Here is a 13,195-nt window from a genome sequence, read left to right as displayed (position 1 = left end):
AACATAATTTTATATTTTTATGTTGAAAAATTATAGTGTACAGATGCTATAATACAGATATTTTCATTAGAATAACCCAGTGATGACAGATGTCCATATGCAATGTAAGGAGGAGTGCAAAACGGTGTCTGGAGAAGCTTCCACGGAGCCGACATGCTCATGCTGGAATGGTGATGGCTCCGTTTGGAAAGATGGAGCTGCACATGCTTTTGCAGGTATTGGGTCTGGATAGAATGAATTTCATAGGAGGCCTTGGACGACGGTGGGCCGTGGGGTATTATGGTTTAAAAGGATAGNNATATAGATTAAAATAAGATTTGGAAAGAAGAAAAAATTTGGTCAACACTCAAAACTTACTTGCAGCCTAGACTTGGGTCAGATGGCAACTTTGTTTGTCTCACTTGGAGCTGCACCGAATCCAAATCTTCATGGAAGAATATAGAACCATACTAATAAAGTAATAATAGAGGTGGGCGTGTAAGTTAGTGTGTGTTGTGTAAGACAAAAAAAAAATTACTTTACTTAGCAATAACTAGTTGTTTTGTGGTATACTCGTTATAAATTATTTTTGTATCATTTAAAAAATAACGCCTGAATAGGCACTGTAGTGTTAATAATAAATGTATAATTCATACAGTATCGGCAAAATATTGAGATAAAAAATTTTGAAGTTAATACAGTTTAAATATAGTTTAGATGTGTTGATTCTATTTATTTATTAGAAACTTGACTAAATAATATAGTTCAAGAATCAAATATGTAAATATACTGACGTTAACATTTTTTATTATTTTCGTATGTTATATTTGCCCCAAAATCTAAATTTTTCTGAGTCCGTCGCTGGTTGACGCTATAATTACTGAATGAATGCTGAATAAGACTAGTTTGGAGTATTTCGGTGTAGGTTTGGTTGACTTCTGACTATTATTGTTAATTAAAAGAAGGCAATAGGAAGGGTCACTTTGATTATTGTAGTTGTGGGTACACCTCCGAAGTGGATATAGTGTTGGTGATGTGTAGAATGTAAAATCAGAAAGCAGTTGATCGTTAGGGTATTCCGAATTTGTAGCGAAAATTTTAAAGAGCTATTCGAATCGGTCTGAAGGAAGAAGAACGTTTTCGATATAGTAGAAGTTACGAAAGAATGGAAGATGTAATGATGAGACAAAATCAAGGTTAGATTTATGAATAATGCATCTGAAAGCAAATTAATACACAATATATCTCCAAAATTTTATTCTAGCAAACAAATCAGTTCACAGTTTATTTTTTGGTGGAGTAATTACCCAAATTAGTCTCTAAAAATTTTAATAGTGGACATTTTAGTCTCCAAAAAAATTAATACACAGATCAATTTTCAACATTTTTCTCTATCAGACATAACAGCCTTCCATCTATTTTCCGATGTAACTCATTAAATTCTTTAAGTATTTATTAGAAAAAAAAATATTAGTAGATATTATAATATTAGTAGATATTTGTTCATTCCATAACAATCCCAAAGTAAATAATGCGCCATCGGTCATCCCTAAAGTCCCATCGTTGTAATGGATCCCATGACAAAAGCAATGAGCCCTCGAAACACCCTTCTAGAAATCCTTGAGCTTATTTCAAGCGGAAGTATGTTCTTCTCAGTATTTACAGTTCTCACCAACCTATCATCCTCTTCGACTAAATCACCAAAGTAGTTCCTGAGATTGACGCCGTGCACTAAAATTATCCCTAATATTCCAATTGCACCAAATACATCCCTTATATTGAAATAAATTGTACCATATTAATTTCTGACACATTTTCCGTTAATGATGCGCTGACGTGGACTTTTAGTGACACATATCACCTCATGGTTTAGCCACGTGTAATGGTATGATGATGTGTCAGTCAACGACACGTGGCATGCTGACGTGGATGGTTATGCCACGTGTCACAATGCTATTTTGCCACATGTCACAATTTTATTTGTCTACATGTCATCCACTATGTCATCATTACATATGTACCAAATTGGTCCCTTACTTTGCATCAAATTACTCATTTTAGTCCCTAAAATTGAATGTCTTGCACAAAATTAGTCCCATCATGAGTTTGTTCTTTTTTTTTTATAAATTCAAAATTTTTAATATTTTTGAATACACTAATTTTAGTTTTATCTTTTTCACAAGTTATTCAAATACAAGTACTTTTATAAAATGTTTTTAAAATTTTAGTGTTAATTATACATTTTTTTCACAATATTATATTAAAAGAATTATATGAGATATTGATATTGATTTAGTAAAGAGTGTAAGTTAAGAGAGAAAATACTCAGTTTGGTCCCTGATGTTACACTCGAGTCTCAATTTAGTTTTTGATGTTTCAATTGCCTCAATTTAGTCCCTAAACTTTTCAAATTTTAATCATGTTAGTCCCTAAGGTGGTTTCCGTCACATAGTCATTACTGGAAAGATAATGTGTACAATAGAATGCCATGCTAGACGTCTAACGGATATATTACGTGGCGTTTGAAACTTTTGCATCAATTTAGTCCCTAACAACTATTTAAATCCCTAATCCCTAATTCTATTTGAAACTCCGATGCTTCTTCTTTGATTCTTACTCCTCTTTTGAGAGATCTGTTTATGAAATTCATGTTGGGTAGTAGCAGTAAATCCGCTGGGAGTTCCAGCAACCAACGCTCTAATGGAGGTTGGAGAACCACTCGAAGCAGAGAAGAGCGATTTCCAGAGTGGTGTGGGTGTAGGTGTAGACCCATTATGAGATGGTCAGAAACAGATACAAATCCAAGGTGACTTTTTTTTGGATGTCTAAATTACAATGTAAGTGCAAAATTATTCTTAACTTTTTCTAAAATTTGTAGTATCTGATTCTTTCTCCATCTCCATTGAATCTGTTTACAGAGTGTTGGTAAGAGGTGATGTGGGTTGTTTATTTGGACTAATGAATTCCATAAAGAAGAAGAAGCAAGAGGCAGAGTGGTACCGAAAAATGAAAATAATGAAGAATGGAGGATGAACTTTGTTTGGAAGATTGGAAGCTTGGAATTTGATGTTAGGACTTTGAAATTGGTAGTGACTTTGTTGGTTGCAATAATTTTGCTTGTAGTTGCTATGCTATTATGGAAATGGTGAAGATTGACCTGATGTTTTTTTGGTAAAAAGCCAAATTTGATGGTTTAGATTCAAATTACAGGAATATTTTGAAAAAAAAATTAATGTATATTGTTGTATCTATTTTTGTATTAAGTCTCAATGAATGAAAATTGCACCTGTGTTAATATGAATTAAACAACACAAATAAAATATAACAATTTCAAACAAGAAATATCATCCAATTCCTTTATAATTCATTAATAGAACATTCACATTAATATTGAATTCAAACACAACTAAAAGGTTTAGTGTGATGCAACACACAAACAAAACAAAGTTATCCAAAAGGAACAATTCCAAGTATAACTAACCAAAAGCCATCAATTTAGAGATATGCAAACTTAGAGAAATAAGATAACTAATCCAAAAGTATAATGCCTTATTACATATAAAGCTCCCAAACACATAATAATTAACAACTCAATTCTTTTTTCTCGGAGGTTTGAATTCGAGAGTTGGGACAAATTTCATGAAACTAGCTAGTCGCGTGGCTGTCCCTGAAGATGCACCTTGCATTGGATCAACTGGTACATTAGTTTGTGGTAGGGTACTAGATGGTCAGGACACCATTCTTTTGGTTGCAAGCTTTGGGGGTCTTGCATTATGTTACACTACATTAGTCTCCATCTATAAAAAGTGGGAAGTTAGTAAAATTTGAACAAAAAATAAATTGACATAGTGGTTAAATTTAAGGAATAATTTAAAATATACCATTACCTGTAGAGAGTCTTCATTCTGAGACATAATTGGTTGGCTTATGCCAAGCTCAACCTCAGCCTGACCTTCATGCTGAACTTCTTGGTGTTGAATTAGAGGTGGATTGTCATTAGGTGCACCAACTTGAGATGGTACATTAGCAGGTGAAACAACATGGGCAGGGTTCACAACTGGAGCAGCAGTGGTAGGAACAGCAGGGTTGGAATTACCGCCTTTAGTAGCAGCAGCCGCAGCTGCTATAGCAGCTGCCACTTCTTCAGCCTTTTCTTTTTGGACAATTTCTCTTGGTGTGACCTTTTTTCCCACAATAGCATCAGATCCTCCCAAAAAGTAATTGTCATCTTCACCGGAATCAGACTCTCCCACCACTAAACCATCATACTCTAACAAAATCTTTCTCTTTTCTTTACTCAGATGGCCTTGTGAAGCATGCTTTGATTTAAATTCTTTTGTTTTAACAGCTGAAATCTTCAATGAATCTTCATCTTTCCTTGAACTTTCCTCACCCCAGGCTTATAAAGGCTATCTTCCACGCTATCCAATGAAAAATAAACAAACAACACGCATATACGATCAATAGTTAAATCTTCTAGATCAATTACTTTATGTTACAAGATGCAAGAAGCAATTGACTTAATTAACTTGGCTACATATACAGATTAACACTTTGATGAAATTGCACCTCTCTTCTAAATAAAACAGAGGAAGAATCAAATGTAACATATTACATATGACAATCTGATTCCATTCTTTTATTTCTTAATCCATTGATTATCAAACAAACACACTAATGTCAAAATCCTAATCCAAAAAAACTCCCCTAAAATACTCACAATCAAATTAATGGTACAAAAACAGAGAATGTTCAAATATCTAACTAATAAGCTAAGAAATTAAATGATAGTCACTGAAAACATAAACCCTAACAGAGAATATGCACAAAAATTAACATATACTAACATGCAAAGCAAAATGCATAAAAAAGAAAAAGAAGGAAAACTAAAAGTGAAGCAAAAAAACAAAGCATCATCATAGGTATAGAAGTTTTTTTCTTTACTATTTTTCTTACCTCAAACTTAGTCAACGCATTTAAAGAGAAGACAGCCGGTGCAATGTGAAGTGGTTGAAGAGAAAAGAATCGCAACTTCAACGAATCTGATAAGTCAGACTCGCAACAGCGCCATTGAAGAGGGGGGAAAGAAGAAGAATAATAATCCTATTATGGAGAGAATATGGTGTAGTGGTTGTTTAACTAAAACGTTTGCCATCTCTTTAGCCTATACGACGTCGTTTTAGTGGAGTCCAGCGTGGCATTCTATTGTATACGTCATCTTTCCAGTAATAACTCTGTGACGGAAACCATCGTAGGAACTAATATGATTAAAATTTGAAAAGTTCAGGAATTAAATTGAGGCAATTGAAACATCAATGACTAAATTGAGGCTCGAGTATAACTTCAGGGACCAAATTGAGTATTTTTTCAAGTTAAGAGTATAATAATATTTTTTAATACAAACTTTTTATTTAACACCTTAATAAATATTTTAAGAATACTTGATAAGACACTTGTTAACTAATATAAATTCGTTATTCCCATTTGTATTAAGAATATTCGATTCCCATATAATTGACTTCTTACTAAATTAATAAGATAGATTTATAGTATACTGTCAATTATGATAATTTATTTTATCTATAACTTAGCAAGGCGGCCTTTTCATATATTATACTATTAATTAATATAAGCATTTATTGTAACCATGGCTTGAATAGTATTAAAACATATACAAATAAATACAAGGGGTAATAATAAAATTTTGGATTTAGCTAACATGTGCTCTAATGATACAAGTTAAAATTATTAATTAAAAAATTTATTATAAAAAATTATATAATAAAAAATATAATTAAAATTAGTGTATCAAAAAATATTGAGAATTTTAAATTTACAAAAAAAATTGAGAACAAACTGACGAATGGACTAATTTGATGCATGACATTCAATTTCAGGGACTAAAATGAGTCATTTGATGCAAAGTAAGGGGAGTAACTTGGTGCATATGTAATGATGACATAGTGGATGACACACGGACAAATAACATTGTGACACGTGGTATATCCATCTACATCAGTGCGTCGTTAACGGGTAACGGGTTAGGGACTAATATGGTGCAATTTTTCCAATCTCAGAGACGTAATTGGTGCAATTGGAATCCCAGAGACGATGTTGATGCACGGCGTCAATCTCAAAGACCACTTTGGGGATTTACGCCACCCTCTTCCTTTATTAACCACCCAATTCGTCTTAATTTCCCTCACTCAATTTCGTCCCCATTAAATTTCCCAAATAACTTATGATGACCCGACCCGAAATTCACCCCCCAGCCCATGCTCATTCAAACCGCAGGCAAGTTGTATCATGTAAAATACTTTACTCGTGGAGCCCAACAACAAAAAACAACCCATTTACTATCATTACCAAACAACCCATTTGTCCCAACGCGCATTTCGGCCTAATATAGACTCAACCAAAATAGATTCTGTCTAATTTTTCAGCTGTGACTTGGCTCAAATCAGACTCCTAACACGTTTATGTTACTAAATGAGGCTCCTAACGCGTTCTTTTTATTGCTAAACAGAGACAAACTGACACATCATATAAAAGAGACAATAAACATATTAAATATACATAAATTTTTATATATCTGTATAAAACTTAAATCTATATAATAGAGCACGACCGGGGCAGGGTTGTTAACTCTTTCGCTGCCGACGCTCAGAGACCCTATCAATAGAGCTACAGGAATCGAAGAAGTCTAATCCCAACCCATTTCACCATTTATTGTGGGGTAAGCCGCTACGTTTAATAGATCCATAGCCGCTAAACTTAGCATCTCTATTTCACAAAGAGGGAGAATAGGATTCCAGCTGGAGGCTGCACTCACCTACTATAGAAGACTGGCAGCTAGCCTACATCAAACAATAAAGAAACTAACTACATGGGCTGCTAAGGAACAAGAAATTGGGGAGTGTATCAGAGCCATAAGGCCCTTGAACAGTGAGCAATAAGATAGAGTTATATGGATGCCTGATCACTTAGTTTTCCATAAAAAACGCCAGGAGGTTAATCAGAGCTACTATGCCTTGGTTGAATTAAAATCGGAGATCTTTTTAAGAAGGGAAAGGCTTATGGTGGATACCTAGGCACCTAGAGACGAGGAAGGGCGTAGTAAGCGACGAAATGCTTCGGGGAGTTGAAAATAAGCGTAGATCCGGAGATTTCCGAATAGGTCAACCTTTCGAACTGCTGCTGAATCCACGGGCAAGCAAGAGATGCGAGAGCCGTGGCACTGCGGATAACTCCAAGGTCTATACTCTTTTTTCCTCGGGTTCCTACTATCATAGCTGCCTTATCAGGGACTGCAGTTGCTTGTAAGGATCACTTGGATTGCTACCCCAAGGCGCCATCCATCCGGACCCTTTTATGTTTATGTCAGAAACTCAGAATATGTTCTGTCATTATAATTGTACCTTTGTTTAAACCTAGACATAATGGCTGATCCTTAGTTAAAGCAAACAACAAAAGTTTCCATGGTTTAATAAAGGAAAACCGAAAATGACACAAATAAAAATATCGTTCCCTAGCCATGAGTCCACAGCACTCTTGCATTTTTTTTCTCCCTCCTTTAAAATGTGAGTCCTTCGATAGTAAGTTACCTTAATTTCTTATTGAATTTTTCTGTGTTCTTTTTCCAAACTTAATGGAAGAAGTGAAATTATAGATAAAATTTAAAGCAAATGCTTACATCATATATATAGAAAATTAAGTAAATAAACAAAGAGAGTTCATAAGGAATACATGCCTATTTGAAGCATTCACCTCTCACTGCTGACACAAGTAAGTGTATAGGTGTCCTATTTTTTGATAAATTTCATTGTGACCATTAGACTATTAGTATATTGTTTAATGAGATAGATAAAAATATTAATTGTAATGTTGTCTTTTATTGAACAAATAGGCATATGGAAGAAAAAAAGAAGGCACCATATGGTTGGGCTCGGTTATATAGCTTTGAGCTAGTCCATTGTACATGACCCTAAGAAAGAAAAAAAAGAAGGCAAAGTTGTGCTGTGCAATGCCTCGTGTCTAAACGTGAAACCCGTTTCTCAAACCGTAACACTGGCTAAAGAAATGGATGACATTCTTGACTTGAAGCACATAGATGCATGTTCATAGCTATTGAAGCATTCAAATTCCGAAAAAGTAAAGTTAGTGGCTTGTTCATTGGCCTCTTCCCAACTTGTGAAAACACCAGGATGATGTCCCTTGGTTACAGCAACGAAGAGGAAACGTTTAAGACTTTCATCCATCTTGTTCTATCCTTGTACAACTCACTCGATGTATAGTGGAGTGGAACTAAAAAAATGCAATTCTCAGAGGCGGAACTACAAATATATATTCAACATAATGGATCTAAAGTAGCGGCGTCAAAAATTCCCAGGAGGTGGGGATCCCACGGGGACCGCCTCGAATGGGGACCAGTGATGGAAAATTTTTTCCGTGGGGATGGGGATGGGGAGTGAAATTCCCCCGAGACAGGCGCGGGATCCGAGCGGGGATTGACGATTGGATTTTTGACGGTTTAGAATTTCACTAATAAAACCTCGTTGTAAAGTATAGCTTCTAAACCAACAATAATCCTTTCATACAAAAATTTGTTTGTCACAAGTAACAAACCCCTAAATTCTATAAACCGAAGTATTTAAACCTCGGGTCGTTCTCCCTAGGAATTACAATGAAGTGTCTTGTTATTGGTTATGGATTGTATTTTGGGGTTTTGGGATAAGAGACATGAAATGTAAATGACAATAAAAATAAACTAACAACTAAAAAGCACTTGGCAAGGTTGTGAGAATTAGAAGTCCTATCCTAGTTATCCTCCTCGATTGTGACCACAATTGTCCATTGCTACCACTTAGTTAACCTCTAATAATGGAGGAAAGTCAAGTGGATGAATCAACTTGATTCCACAAGTCCTAGCCAACTCCCAAGGGAAAGACTAGCTTTAGTGGTATCTAAATCAATTAGCAACTTCTAATTATCAATCAATAAAGGAATTAGATAACTCAAGCGTCACTAATTACTCTACCATAGCCAAGAGGAACAAAATCTATACTAAAATCCAACCAAGCATTTCATCAAACACTTGGAAGGCATAAAAGAAAAGCAAAGTAAATTGATAACAAAAATAGAATCTAACAACAATTATGGCAATGAATTAACAACAACAATCAAAAGGAACACAATTATTATGAATTACCTCTACTTGAATTGAAAGAAAATAGAAGGAGCAAAAGTAGATCTACAACAAAACATAAGAACAACATAAAGGAAATTGCAATGTAACAACAAAGAATTGAAAGGTAGAAGTAGAAGAAAGCAAAGATTAAAACCTAGATCTAAGATTATTGAACTAAACCTAATCCTAATTCTAGAGAGAAGTGAGAGCTTCTCTCTCTAGAAAACTAACTCTCACTACTAAACTAAGCTAAAACTAAACTAATGGTCAAAAGTAAGTAAAGTATGAAAAGTATCTCCAGTCTCCCATTTTGATGATTGGATTTTTGATGGTATAGAATTTCACAAATGAATTCTCGTTGCAAGTATAGTTTCTAAACCAATCACTAATCCTTTCATACAAAAAGTTGTTTGTCACTAGTACAAACCCCTAAAATTTATAAACCGAAGTATTGGACCTCGGGTCGTTCTCCCTAGGAATTACAATAAAGTGTCTTGTTATTGGTTATGAGTTATTTTGGGGTTTTGGATAAGAAGCATGAAAAGTAAATGGCAATGAAAATAAACTAACAACTAAAAAGGTCTTGGCAAGGGTTGGTGGTCAAAGATCTCTATACTTCACCTTGGGGCATTTTGTCCCCTTTTTATTTCTTTCTTTTTCGTTTTCTTTCTTTTTCCATTTTTTTCTATACTTTTCATATATTTTTATATTTTTTTTTTGTTTTTCTCATTTTTTTCTTTCTTTCAAACTATATACAAGAGTACCAATGCATAAGGTCTATACATTTAATCAATACATGAGCATGTACCCAATTCCCAATATTTACAGTAATAATACAAAACTACCCTTTTATTCACCCAATGTCCCAAGGTTCCCACACTTGAATGATACACACACTTTAGCCTAAGCTAATCAAAGATCCAAATAAGGACATTTATTGTTTTTCGCTTTAAGGCTTGTAATGTGCTAAATTAAGAACAAGTGGGTTAATCGTAGGCTCAAATTTGGTTAATAATGGAAGATAAAAGGTAGGCTATTTGGGCTTAGTCATAAGGGATATGGCAATGTATAGTAAACAAAGTCAATACTCCAACACTTATGATGAAAAGAGAGAAAATAGAGTGAAAACTAAACTAAAACTAACTAATCAACTAACTAACTAACTAATTTGTTAACTAAAATAAATGGTTGTCAATGGTGTTTGGAAGTGTTGGATGAGGGGTAGGAGGAGGGAAGAAGAAAGGAAAAAGGGAGAAATGGAAGGAGGAGAAGAAAAGAAATGGATGGAAGAAGGGGCATCCACGCGCACGCACGCATGGCGCGCGCGCGTCGTTGGCTTATTTCGAGAGTGGCGCGTACGCGTCATGTGCGCGTACGCGCGAGTTGGTTTGTGCGAAAGGCACAACGTTGGCGCGGCGCAGGCACAACTCTCTGGAAAATGTATGGAGGTTGGAACTTCTCAATCCACGCGTGCGCACGCATGGCGCGCGCGCGTGGATGGTCGAAAATACTGGACGTGCGCATACGCGCCATGTACGCGTACGCGTGGATGGTGCTCTGTTTTTCAAAAAAAATTTTCTATGTTTTTGCACCAATCCAAGCATTCCAAACCTCCAAACACCTACCAAAACACCACAAAGCCTTATTTAACATACTTAAACTACCAAACATACTCAACTAACTAAACAAAGCATGAAATTAAACTAATTCTACCAATATATACAAAAGAGAAAATGAAAGGATTTTACCATGGTGGGTTGTCTCCCACCTAGCACTTTTGTTTATTGTCCTTAAGTTGGACTTATGGGGAGCTCCTCATCAAGGTGGCTTGTGCTTGTATTCATCTTGAAACTCCCACCAATGCTTGGTTCTCCATTGTGCCCCAAGTAGATTCTTCATGGATTGAGCCAAGTCTTGATGGAGTTCTTCACAAGCTTGGGACTCCCAAAGTTGATCCTCTTCTTGTAATCCGGGATCCCACACTTTATTTTCATACCCGTCTTGAGGTTGATCATCCTTATTAGTCCAACCGGGTGGTGAGTAAGGTGAATTCTCTATATAGTGGCCAACAATTCTCCTAGACCCATCTATTTGAGCACTACTCCAACCTTTATATCTCATGTTTGATGCATCAACCATAATGAGCCTTGATTTGCAACGCCAACCACAAAACCTTTTGCGTTTACGCTTCATCCCACAAAGCTCCCTAAGTTGGCCATCCGTTTCAAGCAAACCATATTCAAGTGGGATAATAAAGCTAATAGAAATAAATTTCACCCACTCAAATGAAGGAGTAGATGGCAACCTAGGCAAAGACAACTCCAAGAGTTTTGATAAAGCGTATTCAATTCCCATCCTCCTTTTTCTAAGGATTTCCACCTCTTCACAAGACTTCTCAATTATAATCCTTTGTTCAACAATTTTATATAAACCTTTTCTCCTACTCAAGTCATAAATGGGAGGATAAGAAAAATTTACCTCCACATTGCTTTCCATCTTGTTGGGAGAAGGTTCTTCATGCTCAAAGGATTCTTCACCACTAAGGTTTGATGCTTGATCTTCATCACCAAGGGAACTCACTTCTTGCTCTATCCCATCCAAATCTTCATATGGAATATGTCTTGGAAGGTGTGCACTTTCCTTCCTAGCATCAATTTCAATCATCTTAGAGGGGTTTTCTTCAATTCTAGATTCCCATGGAGGCTCCGCATCTCCTAAGTCTTCAACCAATTCTTCCCTTTCTTCAATAATCATAGCTTCCTCCAATTGTTCCAATACAAAGCAACTTCCTTCATTTCCCACCGGAGTTTCCAATCTCTCCTTCATGCTATGTTCTTCATTTGATTCTCCACATGTAGCCATGGGAGTTTCTTGAGTGTTCAAGCATTGGGAGGCTAATTGATTTGTTACCGCATCCAAGATGGCCATGAAATTTTGCACATCCCTTTTCATCTCTTCTTGCCCTTGAACAAGAACACCAAGGATGTTATCCATTAGAGATTGGGGTGGGCGGAAGGGTTCATTAAATTGGGGGGAATGTTGATAGTAGGAAGGTGGTTCTTCTTGGTAGAGTTGTGGTGGTTCTATGTTTTCCATTCTTTCCACTTGTTGCACAACACACTCCATGGTTGCTTGAAATTGATCCAATGCTTCCTTGAGATGATTCCTTGACTCTTGTTTCTCTTGGATAGTAAGATTAGGATCATGTGGCTCTTGGATCAATGGATATGAGTATTCTTCCATGGGAGGTTGTGGTGGAAAGTAGTATTCATCTTGTGGTTGAAAATTTTCATATATTGGAGGTGATTCATCTTGGCAATAATGTGGAGGAAGTGGCTCTTGAAAATATTGATGTTGGAATGGTGGTGGCTCTATATGTGGTTCATATTGCCTATATGGTTGTTGGTATGGTGGATAAGAATTAGGGTCATATGGAGGTATTTGGTGAAAATAGGCTTGTGAGTGTGGTTGAGGTTCATGTTGAGGATATGACTCATAGGCATATGGTGGTGGTTCTTGAAAGTCACAAGGAGATTCACCATAGCCATTGGGTTGGTATGCATCATAGAATGGCTCTTCTTCATAGTGCATTGGTGGAGGTTGTTGCCATGAAGATTGATCATATGTATATGGCTCCACCCACCCTTGGTCATCCCATCCTTGATGCACATCTTCATTGAAGTTCCCATTTCCTACAACATAGTTGTAATCACACTCATAGCCAAAGTGAGAATTCATAGTAAAAGTAAAAATAAGAAACAAAAGCTAACAAGAAATAATGAAACAAAGTCCTAAAACAAGTAGAACTAACAAGCAATCCAAAAATCAAGCTATTCACAATATTCACATATATACAATAACCAATAACATAACACCATTGCAACTCCCCGGCAACGGCGCCATTTTGATGATTGGATTTTTGATGGTATAGAATTTCACAAATGAATTCTCGTTGCAAGTATAGTTTCTAAACCAATCACTAATCCTTTCATACAAAAAGTTGTTTGTCACTAGTACAAACCCCTAAAA

The sequence above is a fragment of the Arachis ipaensis genome, chromosome B04 (assembly GCF_000816755.2).
Source record: "Arachis ipaensis cultivar K30076 chromosome B04, Araip1.1, whole genome shotgun sequence".
NCBI classification, from domain to species: domain Eukaryota; kingdom Viridiplantae; phylum Streptophyta; class Magnoliopsida; order Fabales; family Fabaceae; genus Arachis; species Arachis ipaensis.
This window is presented reverse-complemented; position numbering follows the sequence as displayed.